The sequence below is a fragment of the Colias eurytheme genome, chromosome 29, assembly GCF_061535395.1.
Source record: "Colias eurytheme isolate Ceu_HAF_F1 chromosome 29, ilColEury1 Martin Lab GWU primary, whole genome shotgun sequence".
NCBI lineage: Eukaryota > Metazoa > Arthropoda > Insecta > Lepidoptera > Pieridae > Colias > Colias eurytheme.
Genome location: NC_143008.1, coordinates 3,711,774 through 3,727,555, shown reverse-complemented (window position 1 = coordinate 3,727,555; position 15,782 = coordinate 3,711,774). Strand labels below are relative to the sequence as shown.

At 34.4% G+C, this 15,782-nt stretch overlaps 1 protein-coding gene across 2 annotated transcripts in view; it reads left to right on the top strand.

The window, feature by feature from the left end:
• The first annotated feature begins 2,523 nt into the window (after positions 1–2,523).
• Positions 2,524–15,782, top strand: part of LOC149896169 (uncharacterized) — a 69,604-nt gene continuing 56,345 nt past the window's right edge. For both annotated transcript variants that reach the window (XM_090117763.1, XM_090117762.1), the window contains exon 1: positions 2,524–3,019. The gene's annotated coding sequence lies outside the window, so the exon portion shown is untranslated. The remainder of the gene's footprint in view (positions 3,020–15,782) is intronic.

Genomic DNA, 15,782 nt, shown 5'->3' with positions numbered 1-15,782 from the left:
AGAGGTCCGCCCCGGCTTCACCTGTGGTACATATTTCGCAATAAAAGGTAGCCTATGTCCTTTCTCGGGTATCAAAATATCTCCATACAAAATTTCATGCAAATTGGTTCAGTAGTTTAGGCGTGTTTGAGTAACAGACAGACAGACAGAGTTACTTTCGCATTTATAATATTAAGTACGGATTATCTGAGCCTGTATAATATTTAAAATTAATATAACGTGCGAGTAGCATACCATAAATCTTCACCATATAGGAGATTTTCTGTACGTTTGTAATGAATGTTCTCAAAAACTACTTACCCAATTTGAAAATTCTTTCACCTCGAGTGACAAAGCAATTTTTATATTTTTCTAACCGACTTTCAAACACAAAAAGGAAGAGGTTCCATGTTTGTCTGTACTACCTACTCCACCAAAACAATTAGAATTAAGCGCGTCACACACGGTGAAGATACTATAATATTTTATCTTAAGATACTGTAATAACTATAAATATAACGAATGACCCACAAAATTTCGGGTCATTTGTAACAGGATGGCATGGCGGTTCTACAGGGGTCTTAGTACGCTATGACAAAAAGAAAAATGATGGTCAGAACGCTGATACCGGATACCTTAAGATACTGTAATATAAAATAGTACAGTAGCTTAAGATAAAATATTATAGTATCTTCACCGTGTGTGACGCGCTTTAGAGTCTCGAATATTCCCCTCCCTCCCTCCCCGTGACGCCATGTTTGCCATGTGCGTAATTGTTTTGGTCACAGGTTTTGGTGGAGTAGAATGTCAAACGATATATTCGGCACTTATTGTAAAGTGATTTTAATTAGCTATAATTAAGTACATATTATAAAAAAATACCTACCATATAATAAGAGCACTCCCTATAATCACTGTAAAGAGCTCAATTTTTTTTATGGACTCAATTAACTTCCTTTCCAAATAAAAAAAACGAATAAAATTCCAATGTGTGTTAGTGCCAAACACAATAATCTATTTGATCACTCTAAATTTGAAATAATAAAAATTTACATTGATATTATTTTATGAATTTTGTAAGTGACCAAAATGTCAGCCCACTAATATAGAAACAACTTTTTATAATAATAAATGATATCAAATCAATTGAACTTGACGATTCGTAATAACTATAATCGGAAATTTTATATAATATTATGTTTTGATCTCAGGAAATTTATACACATCTACCTTCATTTTAGCAAGTTACTAATTGACAAAGTTTCGCAAGTAGCGTCTAATACATATTCAAATAACATTCCAACATCAATTTATCGAAAGAATAACAACGGTAAAAAAGTAAAATAATAATATGTAATATTTATAATTTATTTTCCACTAGGATTCCGCCCGCGGCTTCGCCCGCGCAGTCAAAGAAAAACCCGCATAGTTCCCGTTCCCGTGGGATTTACGGGATTGCCTCATTTTCCCAGGATAAAAAGTAGCCTATGTCCTTTCTCGGTTATCAAAATCTCCATACCAAATTTCATGAAAATTGGTTCAGTAGTTTAGACGTCATTGAGTAACAGACAGACAGACATAGTTACTTTCGCATTTATAATACATATTAGCACATAGTATTATTTAAATTAAAAGTACATACTTAATACAACATTCGATAAACTCATTAAAGAATAACTCAAAAACAATTCATCGCAATTAAGTACACGCATTAAGTAATTAAAACGCTATGTGTTAAAAACCCTAATCGAACGCGTAGAGCATTTTACAATTACAAAAACGTATAAAAAGCAAAACGAATTCCATTTAGTAATGGCCAGTTTCTATTTTCTAAATCTTAACATGAAAATTATAACTGTACTTCTAAGGGCATTAAAAAGTAAACGCGGGCATGACTCGAACAAAATATTAAATGAATTTTTAGATTATTGATTCCAAGTCGGTGACTATACAATTTTTATGTAATAAAAACGCACACACAACCAATGTTAGACACGAACTACACATACGGGAAGTCACGCACACAAACATAGAATTACATAGAAAAACAGCCGTTCTCCTATCACAGCTATATGTATAGAAAAAACTCAAAATACTATGGCTTCGGCTTATTTCTTGATAGGAAAGTGAAACGGTAAAGTACGAAGACGGAAAGGTCATAAGATCTAGTTTCCTTCACATCGATTATACTTCTATCCCATTCTCGCATCCGACCGCTTTCGAGTTTTCCCGTACTCCAACTCAAAATACGCCAAAAATTACGTCGAGGCAAAATTCGAATTTCGAAAACAGTGTGTCGCGTTTCTGTCTACAGTTACCGCGCGCCAGCACCATTTATTATTTGGAATTTTCCAATTCACTGATTATTTTGCCATTCGTAAGTTTTACAAACAAATTCGTATCCGTTTAGCATTTTTTTCGCAAGTTGCGCCAAATATGAAAGTCGTAAGCCGAGTCGATAAGGTCGTTTTTGGTTCGCCGGCTGAAGATAATCCGGCCAATTTAAAAACACTACACCGGAACCGCCTAACATAACTTACATTTGACATTTGAAATCGGCCGTAGTATCATAGAAAATTCTGACAGTTCCGAACCATCACAAGAATAATGTCGTTTTTATTACATTTTTTGATAAATTATTATTCTAGTTTCGATCCGGCGGTGATACAACGGCCTTATCGATTTTCCTATTTAGCGCACCACAGTTTATTGTACTTTTTCGAAAGGTCTACGTTTGTGTGTCTAGCCGCTTTCAAAAATTATTTAAGTGTTTTCTCAACGGGTACAGACGTCGAATGCGTTCTCGTAAATTGGTAGTAATTCGATTCATTACAGTGATAAATATCTTGTTGGAATATGGGTTAGCAAGAGGAGGAATTATGTGACAGTGATTTTATGGTGTGTGTGTGGTGAAAATTGTTTTTACTATTTTGAATTAAACATTCCAATCGTGAAAGTGTTATGTTTAGTGCGTACGGATGCCGATACCCTGTTTGAATCTTGGATGCATCGTGATTCGCCTCACATACTTACATTACTTGTAAGTAAATTTATACTTGGCCACTACTGGTGTATTGATTAGAAAATTAAATATAAACTGGACCAAACAGGGTCAAAGTCCCCGAACAGTTGTTGATTTTCAACTGTTTCATTTTGTTATCAAATTATAACTTCGACTTGTAATATTTTTAATCATTAACAAATAACAGTAGCAAACAATGTGACACCAAAAAAATTCCATTATTTACGTTTTATTTTTCATTTATCTGTGTTTATTATGATTGTGGCATGAGTACGATTAAATTACAAAAATATAAAATTAAAGTACCTATTCTCGTCTCGTTAATATATAAATTAACGCAATTTTACATAGGTACATACTGTTATAATTATATACTATATAAAATGCAGCAAATATTGAATTTAAAATTTTAATAACATCCTTAGGTAATCGTTTATCAAATTTAATATGGAAATTAAGGTAATTACTAAGTGTTAGTCACACAAAATTTTGCCAAAAAATATGTAAATTATAAGAACATGTATGGGTATTCAAAAATAATCTCTATTGTAAATCGGAAAAATCTCGTTTGATGAAAATAATTTAACATATTTTATATTCCATATTGCATATTTGGAGTTAGGTAGTTGTTGCTAGAAAAGTCTAGTATTAGTTTAAAAATAACTAAATTTATTATTCTCTATTAAGATATTTTCTTTAACTGGTTTTGTTAGTTTTTTGCACTGTTGAGGAACAATTTTCACTTCCTTCCATACAATAATTATCTCCTCTTACTTCCTGTGAATATTTAAATGTAGTTGGAATTGAATTGGGTTGTCTACAGCAGTATTTAGAATTTCTGGAATAATTTTAAATGTTTCAACTTAGATAGGATAGCCTAAATAGGAATATGACACTAAACAAAGAATTTTTCTCAAACTCAAGATACCTACCTAGTTGATGACTAAACAAGGAATTTTGAAATTTCTCCCAATTTTAATTTGATAATAATTTCAGCTGAAACTTCATAGTTCTTCAGTAAAACCTGTATTTTTATAGTCTATAAAGAAATACTAGTAAAAACTATATTTTTACACTTTGGGTTATGTAAATCTCAACTTGTATTTGATCCTAATGTCTATGCACATTAGAGGAGGAATTTTCGAAATTTCTATTCGTTTTTATGTTTTTTAATATCCAATAGGGCTCATTAATAAAAATCCTAGATACTGTAGACTGTTCTGACCTAGATTTTGGTTTTAGCGTTCCGGGATCAATTTGTTCCCTGTCTCTATTATTTTATAGTTTACTAGCCGCTCTGCGCGGTTTCACCCCCGTGGTTCCTCTCCTGTTGGTCGCAGCGTGATGGTATATAGCCTATAGCCTTCCTCGATAAATGAGCTATATAACACCGAAAGAATTTTTCAAATCGGACCAGTAGTTCCCGAGATTAGCGCGTTCAAACAAACAAACAATCAAACTCTTCAGCTTTATAATATTAGTATAGATTAAGAAGAAAATGTTTAAGTTCTTTTTCATCCCTGATCACTTATTTTATCAATTACAGGAATAATTACAGGAATCAAAAACATACTATTCCAGGAAATAATTTATCTTCATGCTGAATTTCAGCTGAATTGATTCAGTAGTTTTTGCATGCAAAAAACATCTTTAGATCTGAAAAACTTGAACTGAATTATCCCTATTAATATTATAAATGCGAAAGTAACTCTGTTTGTCTGTCTGTTACACTTTCCCGCTCCTCAACCTCAACCTCTCAACAGATTTTGATGAAATTTGGCATTAGACAATCTTTAGACCCTGAGGAAGAACATAGGCACCTTTTATCAAAACACCACGCGGGTGAAGCCGCGGGCGGAAGCTAGTTATATTAAAAGAACATTTAAAAGGCATAGATAACTAATAACTTGAAATATAATTTAGCAAAAAGAAAACTGTTATCCTACATGAATACTTAAATAAAAATATACATTAAATTCATTTAAATAACAGTTTGGATTGTAACTGTATAAAAAATTTTCCTTCCACATTGTTATACTTATGTAAATGTTAAGTTTTCTAAATTAAATATTTAATTATTATATAAATTAATAACTTCCTTTTTGCTCATAATTAAAACATTATGTTAAGTTATTCGCGTTGAAATTATATTTTTATGTAAATATTCTGTTTTTTTTTCAATTCAACGATGTAGGGATATTGGCCGATGCCCTTAGTGGGGACATTTAGCTGACAAACTAGTCTTAAAGAAGTTTTGTCTTAATCTTGACATATTAGGGTATGTACATAGGGTATAAATATTATGGATATTGGCCCATAGCCCTTAGGTTTATGTGAGGTTGTACAAATCTTAAATAAGTTTTTGTCTTATTTTTGCCCCACAGTGGGGTATGGGGCAGATGCATTTCATGTCTCTTTCACCGATCTATTTTTAATCTATACTAATATTATAAAGCTGAAGAGTTTGTTTGTTTGAACACGCTAATCTCAGGAACTACTGGTCGGATTTGAAGAATTCTTAAAGGGCTGGATTTATTTCACAACATGTTTTAATGATTTGATTTCACAATTTTCACAGCTTTCTGTTCATCTTTAGAGTTGTGTTTGTTATTCTAAAAATATGTACATACTAGCATTCCACCCGCGGCTTTATCCGCGTTTTCAAAGAAAAATCCGCATAGTTCCCGTTACCGTGATTCCTGGGATAAAGCCTAGATCCTATGTGTTAATCCAAGTAACCCTCTATTTGTGTGCTCAATTTCATTGTAATCGGTTCAGTAGTATTTGCGTGAAAGAGTAACAAACATACACACACATACATCCATCCTCGCAAACTTTCGCATTTGTAATAATATTATGTAGTAGTAGGAAGTATGAAGCATGGTTCCCTGCTGCAGGTAGATGAGTAGCCGGATTTAGAATTCTACACAAAAATCGCGCCCATACTTTTGAAAATCTTTGAATAGGTAGTTTTATTTGTCCAAATATTATTACTTTTGAAAATCTTTGGTTAGGTAGTTTTATTTGTCCAAATAAGCCGGAGACCAACTGAAATTGTTCCGACCGCCGACCAACCGAGATTGTTCCAATATTGTCCCTGCGGTAGGTACGTGAGTAGCCGGCATTAAAGATAGAAATTGATGCGATCCTGTAAATTTTATGTGACATTAATTTATTATTTTTTCGGCATTTCCTGCTTAGAACCCCACTCTTGTGGAACAAACTACCACCTTCCGTGTTCCCCAACCAATATGACATGGGAACCTTCAAGAAAAAAGCCTACACCCACCTTAAAAGCCTTCTTCCACCTCAAAACCGGCAATACGTTCCCTAATGTTGTGAACTGTCATGGGCGGCGGCCGGCGACTATCACCTACCATCAAGTGGGTCGCCTGCTCCATTGCCGGGGTTGCAATAAAAAAAAAAAATATTTACTAGCCCATGACTTTGTACGTGCATCCCCGGTTTTCCCCGTTCCCGCAAGAATTTTGGGAAATCCTTTCTTAGCGGATGCCTACGTCCTAACATCTACCTGCATGCCAAATTTCAGCCCGATAGGCCCAGTGGTTTGGGCTGTGCGTTGATAGATCACTGTATCAGCCACCTTTGGGTTTTATATGTATAGGTATATATGTTACGGCTAAAGGTAGGTGAGAACATAAACTTAAGATTAGCCGGCTAAACTTAGGTTTATTTTCGACGAGGTGTTAATGTTAGTTTGTTCTATCTTTAGCCGGCTAAACTTAAGTGTAACCGCAGGCCCGTGGCTAAAAATGTCGGGGTGGGTAGATTTGGTTACTATAATACATGTAAGGAACAGGGCGAGTGTTTTCTGGCACTTCGCCGGCTGCTGCCGCAGCACGCTCGCTGCGCTCGCTCGGCTCGTGCGGGTCTTAAGAGTTCTAACCTAACCTAACCTAGCCACCAGCTTTCTGCCCTGAGTCGGGGTGGGTAGATTTGGTTACTATAATACATGTAAGGAACAGGGCGAGTGTTTTCTGGCACTGTGCGGGCCCCTCAAGCCCTCCACCGGCCCGGCGCTAACCAAATCTACCCACCCCGACATTTTTAGCCACGGGCCTGCGGTTACACTTAAGTTTAGCCGGCTAAAGATAGAACAAACTAACATTAACACCTCGTCGAAAATAAACCTAAGTTTAGCCGGCTAATCTTAAGTTTATGTTCTCACCTACCTTTAGCCGTGACATATAGATTATGAAACACTCCACTCGCTCGTGACTCGTGAGTGATGCGGCACAATTTTCCAAAACTAGATTTTGTGGTTGTCCATCACAAGTAAATTTCCAAACAAACATTCAAGTCGTCCTTCTTATACATTATAAATTATAATAAAATAGTTTAGATCACTATTAGTCCATTGAATGAGTCCCTCCAAGGGGGGTCTAGAGTGCGTGAGTTAGTAACGTAAGATGTTTCTTCGGAAACATGTCAAGAGTCCCTAGGTAATAAACATACTAAAACCCCGGGCCACTAGGAGGAGCCCCGGAGTGGGGGGAGAGGGGAAATGGGTCCATTTTTTCATTTTTCGCTTAAATCTCAAAAACGGTACATGTTAGAGAAAAACTTTCAAGGAAAAGTTGAAAGGCCATAAAATTATCTACAAGTTGTACCTGAATCATTTTTTCCTATATCCTACCGTTTCTGAGTTATACGCAGTAAAACATGATTTTGGCTCAAACAATTTCCACATCAATCGATCAAAAAATATTTCTTTCTTCCAAAAAACTCAAATGTGCAACTTGTGACCGGTACTGATAGATTGCTCTTAATTAGGTCTATAATTGGTAAAATAAACACATTCCTCCATGGAAGCCTTTAGGAGGAATCGATTGTCAAAATATTATATTAGGGCAGTTTGAGTTACTGAACTTGATCTTTTTATTTTTTTCTTCCAAAAAACTCAAAAGTGCAACTTGTGACCGGTACAGATAGATTGCTCATAATTAGGTCTATCATTGCTAAAAATACCAGATTCCACCACGGAGGCGTTTACGGGGAATTGAATTTTATCAGGGTAGTTACGATACATGAACTTTTTATTTTTTTTCTTCCAAAAAGCTCAAAAGTGCAACTTGTGACCGGTACAGATAGATTGCTCATAATTAGGTCTATTATTGATAAAAATACCAGATTCCACCATGGAGGCGTTTACGGGGAATTGAATTTTATTAGGGTACTTAGTTAAAAAGTTCATGTATCGTAACTACCCTAATAAAATTCAATACCTCCTAAACGCCTCCATGGTGGAATCTGATTTTTTTATCAATGATAGACCTAATTATGAGCAATCTATTGGTACCGGTCACAAGTTGCACTTTTGAGTTTTTTTGTAAGAAAAAAAATAATAAGTTCAAGTATCGTATCTACCCTAATAAAATTCAATTCCCCGTAAACGCCTCCGTGGTGGAATCTAGTATTTGTATTAATGATAGACCTTATTATGAGCAATCTATCTGTACCGGTCACAAGTTGCACTTTTGAGTTTTTTGGAAGAAAAAAATAAAAAGATCAAGTTCAGTAACTCAAACTACCCTAATATAGTATTTTGACAATCGATTCCTCCTAAAAGCTTCCATGGAGGAATGTGTTTATTTTACCAATTATAGACCTAATTAAGAGCAATCTAATAGTACCGGTCACAAGTTGCACTTTTGAGTTTTTTGGAAGAAAAAAATAAAAAGATCAAGTTCAGTAACTCAAACTACCCTAATATAGTATTTTGACAATCGATTCCTCCTAAAGGCTTCCATGGAGGAATGTGTTTATTTTACCAATTATAGACCTAATTAAGAGAAATCTATCAGTATCGGTCACAAGTTGCACTTGTGAGTTTTTTTGGAGAAAAAAAATAAAAAGTTCAAGTATCGTAACTACCCTAATAAAATTCAATTCCCCGTAAACGCCTCCGTGGTGGAATCTGGTATTTTTATCAATGATAGACCTAATTATGAGCAATCTATCTGTACCGGTCACAAGTTGCACTTTTGAGTTTTTTGGAAGAAAAAAATAAGAAGATCAAGTTCAGTAACTCAAACTACCATAATATAATATTTTGACAATCGATTCCTCCTAAAGGCTTCCATGGAGGAATGTGTTTATTTTATCAATTATAGACCTAATTAAGAGCAATCTATCAGTACCGGTCACAAGTTGCACATTTGAGTTTTTTGGAAGAAAGAAATATTTTTTAATCGATTGATGTGGAAATTGTTTGAGCCAAAATCATGTTTTACGGCGTATAACTCAGAAACGGTAGGATATAGGAAAAAATGATTCAGGTACAACTTGTAGATAATTTTATGGCCTTTCAACTTTTCCTTGAAAGTTTTTCTCTAACATGTACCGTTTTTGAGATTTAAGCGAATAATGAAAAAATGGACCCATTTCCCCCCTCCCCCCACTCCGGGGCTCCTCCTAGTGGCCCGGGGTTTTAGTATGTTTATTACCTAGGGACTCTTGACATGTTTCCGAAGAAACATCTTACGTTACTAACTCACGCACTCTAGAACTTTTTATTCAATGGACTATATAGATACATAGATTTAAAATTTACGTGCGACGTTGCCCTGCGCACCCGCATCTTGATTGAAAATACTTTACTGAAATATAAATCTTAAAGTTATGCTTTTAAAGTCGTTTTTACGTTAAGCGGAAAGGTGAGCGCAATGTATAACTGCACTCATTTTTTGCTGTGATAAATAATTGTGAATATTAAAATTTATTTATTTATTTAATAAGGTGCACACCACAGCTGACAATTTTGCCTCGATAAACACAAATTTAATTACATGTTGCGGTGAAATGCCAACCAATTAATTGTATCTGTGTGCATACATAGTTGAGGGAAAAAAAATTATTAAAAATTACATTAATTAGCACAATTCATAGATCAAGTAAAATAATTTCCAAAAATACATGTCATAAAATAAGTTGAATCTAATTAATCATAGTACTAATATAGCTAAGTACAGTACACTAAATCACTTAAAATATAGTTAAATCAATAAATACCTACATAACATTCAATCACATAAAATACAATTCGTTACATTCCATCACAGTATAACAATAAATTATGTCTAACAATTAGTAAAGTATCTTAGAAACTATGGCAGTCAAAGATTAAATTATCAACAATTCATTCAAACAATTCAAACAATTCATAGATCAAGTAATTTTTTTTGTTTTTAAATACATGTCAAAAAGTAAATTGGATCTAAATTATAGTACAGATAAATATATCAATATAGCTACAATACATTAAATCACATAAAATACAGTAAAATCAATAAATACCTACATTACATTCAATCACATAAAATACAATTCATTACATTTCATCACAGTATAATAATGAATTATGTCCAATAAACATTAAAGTATCTCAGAACTATGGAAGTTAAAGATTAAAATATCATAGAACTTGTAGATTAGACTTGAGCACGGTTTTGACCTGATTTTTAAATTTACCCAGTTTTGGATCAAATACGTCAAGTTCTGTGTTTGGCTTACGCGAAGTCAAATCATTATACAAGCGACACATACGGACCATGGGATTGTAGAAAGAAGTATTATTTTTTAAAACATTTATGCAGAAGAGAGAAGGGTGTCTGGGATTAGGTTTTATGTTAAAATTAAGAAGTGAGAGCAGAGTTGGACAGTCAATATGAAAGTGTATGATATGATGAAGAAATAAAAGATCCTGGTACTGTCGGCGCGTTGAAAGTTTCGTGACATTAAACATCTCCAATTTATCTTCATAGGATATTTTGTCTCCTGCGTTGAATCTGTAGTTTACCAATCGAAGTGCTTTTTTCTGTACTCTCTCGATACGGTCATTATGAATCTGGTAGTAAGGTGACCAAATGATTGACCCATATTCCAGATTCGTGCGTACCAGAGTATTATAAAGGTAAAGAAATGAAGGTAAGAAAATGAACCTTATTATATGGTATTAATAAATTTAGTTTTTGCGTGATATAAAAGTGCGCACAAAATTGAACAGTGCGCTTGTTTTGCTCTCGATTCTAACTTATCTATTTTAAATCTATAATAAAAATATAACACGTCGAATTATGTACATTAACGATAATTTAAAAAAATATATAGAGAATACTACCTATGATATTTCGTCCAAAACTGCATTGGAAAAGATGTTACCGGCCTGTTGGTGTATCGCCGAGTATCATGCCGAAACTGCTGCATGGATTTAAATGAAACTTAACATGCTTTGCGTTCATTTTCCAAAGTAGGAGATAGTATACCCTAACTATATTCAGATCCTTTTTTTTTTTTTTTTTTTTTTATAGTGGGGAAATCTTCCAAAGATACCCACGGCCCCCGGGGAAGGAGCCGTGGGTTATGTCGGATTCTTACCGACTAAAACCCCACTGTGTTCCGTCGAGCCGCTTTAATGATGGGGCCGCGGGTATTTGTTGGAATTCTTCCGCGACCCCCTCGGCAACTATATTCAGATCCTAGCTGCTCGTCCTGACTCCGCTCGGATTGACCCAGAATAATAACAAAATAAATTTTAGCCTGCTATAACTAGGGCTTATGCTTATTTATCTGATACTATAAAAACTATTATTTTAAATGGATAGTAGATCTCGGCATATTGTAATAATAGCTGTGCTCCGCGGTTTTACCCGCATTGCTCCGCTCCTGTAGGTCTTATTGAGCTGATATTATGTAGCCTTCCTCGATAAATGGGCTATCTAACACCGAAAGAATTTTTCAAAGCAGTGTTTCGCGGGGCACCTATTTCTGTGTAGTTAAAAATACAACTAACTTAATCTAACCCACCCCGTTATCCAAACCAAAAATTTCTGATAACGAATTCTCCACATATTACAAAATGCCGAGCGTTTGTAAACGGCGAAATATTACAATCTACATGCATATGCATGCATAATATGTATTATATTCCCGTTTGCGAGATTGGTCTATCTTCACTATCACTACATAGTATAAAACAAAGTCGCTTTCTCTGTCCCTATGTCCCTATGTATGCTTAAATCTTTAAAACTACGCAACGGATTTTGATGCGTTTTTTTTAATAGATAGAGTGATTCAAGAGGAAGGTTTGAGTATATAATTTATTATGTTTTAGACAAAGCAGGCGAAGCCGCGGGCGGAAAGCTAGTTTATAATAAAGAAAGTAAAGTTTGTAAGTGTGTAGCTTGCGGTTTGTTTCTAGGAAGTAATCTCTATTTACCTACCTACTGAAAAAGTGTCGAAAATTCTACACCAGTAATAATTTAATATTATCTGAGTTGCATATTTTATGACCCATGCAACTTCGTTTTCAAAAGATTATCATTAGAATTCCGAACCTCAAAAGAAAAAAATCGGAACTATAGCATTACTTTGTTGTCCGTCTGTCTGTCAAGATCCTTTTTCTCAGGAACGCGGTGGTATAATAAATAAAAATAAATAAAAAATAAAATAAATAAATAACGAAATTTTTTGAATACTCAAGTCTATCTTTCCTTGCTGCTGTGAAAAAGTCAACCTTATAAGCCAACGCAATCAAAAGATACAGTCAATTATGCTGCAAATTTTCACAATTTCGACATTCGCAAGGGAATCAAAACCTACAGCGAAATCCGGTGAACACAGAATTTTGAAACTTTCTACGAAGCAAGGTCTTATAGCATAGATATAGGAAAATTGTGAAAAGTGTTAATTTACAGTTGCAACTTTTAAATAATAATAGTTTAAAAAAACTAAATAACACGCTTTTTGCAAATTGAAAAATGGAATAATTTTATCAAATTAGTGTATTGTCATCAGTCCTCAATAAATCTACAAAGTTTGAACGAAATCCGGCCGTTTAAAAAGGGTCAAAATCGCGCCCAAAGAAGTCGGTTACAAACAAACATACAGACATACAGGTGAAGCTAATAAAAAGCGTGTAAAAAGAGGTGTATAATTTGTGCTCAAAAATTAAGAAAATCCGAAACTTAACGGCCATCTCGACTTCACGGTGGCAATATTATACTTGTAACAATGGCGTCTAGTTACAACTAGTTCTAACTAGGGAAACATGGTTTAACGAAAAACTGGTTTTAACGGTAACCGTGTATACTTTATACCATTTTATATCCTTCCTCGATAAATGGACTATACAGCGAAATATTAAGTTTCAACTCCAATTTAATTAGATCTTATGATCCAACATATCATGTTTAGTCCAACAATGAAACAAAAATTTTATTAGAGATTAGATTTCCGCCCGCGGCTTCGCCCGCGTTTTCAAAGGAAAACCCGCATAGTTCCCGTTCCCGTGGGATTTCCGGGATAAAACCTATCCTATGTGTTAATCCAAGTTACCCTCTATATGTGTGCTAAATTTCATTGTAATCGGTTCAGTAGTTTTTACGTGAAAGAGTAACAAACATCCATACATCCATACAAACTTTCGCCTTTATAATAGTACTAGATTTCCGCCCGCGGCTTCGCCCGCGTTTGCAAAGGAAAACCCGCATAGTTCCTGTTCCCGTGGGATTTCCGGGATAAAAACTATTCTATGTGTTAATCCAAGTTACCCTCTATATGTGTGCTAAATTTCATTGTAATCGGTTCAGTAGTTTTTACGTGAAAGAGTAACAAACATCCATACATCCATACATCCTTACAAACTTTCGCCGTTATAATATATATTAGATATTAGATTAAGACTAGCCCTTCCTCGAGACCCATTTTTATTTATTACAAAAAAATCGCATCAAAACCCTTTGCGTAGTTTTAAAGATTTAGCATACCTACGTAGGGACAGAGAAAGACACTGTTTTATACTAGTGATGGACTTGTAGTATAGTATTTGTCTAGATAGAGAACTTTCTAAGTATCTAGTCCTGTAGGTCTAGTATAGTTTCTGTATACGCTGGTTTCTGGACCGGTGGCAAATATTAATTACGTATTATGATTTATGACGATTAAAAAGCGCTACTAGAAGAAGTCTATTTGATTAAATAGATGTTTGAGTTTGAATTAGATAACTGAATACTACCTATTATGGAAATATATATTCAATCAAAAATGAACCATACGTCGAAGTAGTTAAAGTTGATTTTTCTGAAAACGCATGGCTAAATAGGTAGGTATAAAATTTTAAACCGCGTCTGCCAATTGGTGTCGTTTCTAACTAATCGTGAAAAATAATTTTATATGCCAATGTCACAAGTAAAAATGTCGGTTCGTTAGCGAGGTCAACGACCCGGTTGCACGCGTTGACCGTTTCTCGATGTGACAGATTTGTGTGTGTGTCTGTTAATTGACTAGATGTCGATTTTAATATTTGCATTTTCAATGGACTCCAAAATGGAGGTTCGGAGGTGACAAACCCAATCAAAAATCGGGCGAATTTTTGTTTGGGTTTTTCTCCTCAGAACTTTCGACTGGACGGACTGATTAAGATGATTCTTTTTTTATTTGAAAACTAGTGACGTCTGGTTGGTTTTATTTATTTTGTAAAGTTCTGATCATTTGGGAGGTTTAAGTTTTTTGCTAGAAAATAATTACCTATATGTATAATATATTATGTACTTTGCGTTTACTGCTTTAATTAAAGCAGAAAACCAAAAAAAGAAAGAAAAAGCTAAAATCTTTCATATTAAATGTACATGGGATATTCGTATCTCATCTATACTAATATTATAAAGCTGAAGAGTTTGTTTGTTTGTTTGAACGCGCTAATCTCGGGAACTACTGGCCCGATTTAAAAAATTCTTTCGGTGTTAGAAAGCTAATTTATCGAGGAAGGTTATAGGCTATATTATATCATCACGCTACGACCAACAGGAGCGGAGCCACGGGGGTGAAACCGCGGGGAGCAGCCAGTAATAAATGTATGGGAGGGTTTCAACTTTCAAGTTAATTTTTTAGATATTTCTCGTTTCATTTTTAAAAATTTATTATGGCCATTTTACTCATTATGTTCAGTACTTTCGATATCAGTTTAAAGTTTTTTGATGTAATAACTAGTTACGGAATAACTAATCGCCTGTGCACACTTAACGATTACACCCTGTATATGTCACTTATCGATTTTCTTTAGGTATAGACAAGTAGGTAGATACAAAGGAGGCGGTCCAAGCAATATATGGAATTTTATTATAAATATAATTTTATTATAAATATAATATGGTAATAGCCTTGATCGTATTAATTTTAAGACTGTTATATATGTATATTCATAAACTCGTTTCTATTTGTTATAAATATAAATTTCTCAGCATCTATTGGACCACGAAGAAATGCAATTTTGGATATTAATAATTATGTTATTATTTATTATATATGTGGTATAATACCTAACTAGCTGTGCCCCGCGGTTTTTCTCGCATTGCTCCGCTCCTGTTGGTCTTAGCGCAGCGTGATGATATATGTATAGCCTACTAGTGGTCCGCCCCGGCTTCGCCCGTGGTATATATTTCGCAATAAAAGGTAGCCTATGTCCTTTCTCGGGTATCAAAATATCTCATTACCAAATTTCATGCAAATTGGTTCAGTAGTTTAGGCGTGATTGAGTAACAGACAGACAGACAGAGTTACTTTCGCATTTATAATATAAGTATGGATAGCCTTCCTCTATAAATGGGCTATCCATCACGGAAAGAATTTTTCAAATCGGACCAGTAGTTCCTGAGATTGGCGCGTCAAACAAACAACCCATAGAGATCTATTTCTGTGATCTGTGAAACAACCCCTCTAGCTTTTTAATATTAGTATGTATAATGTATATACATGTAGATAT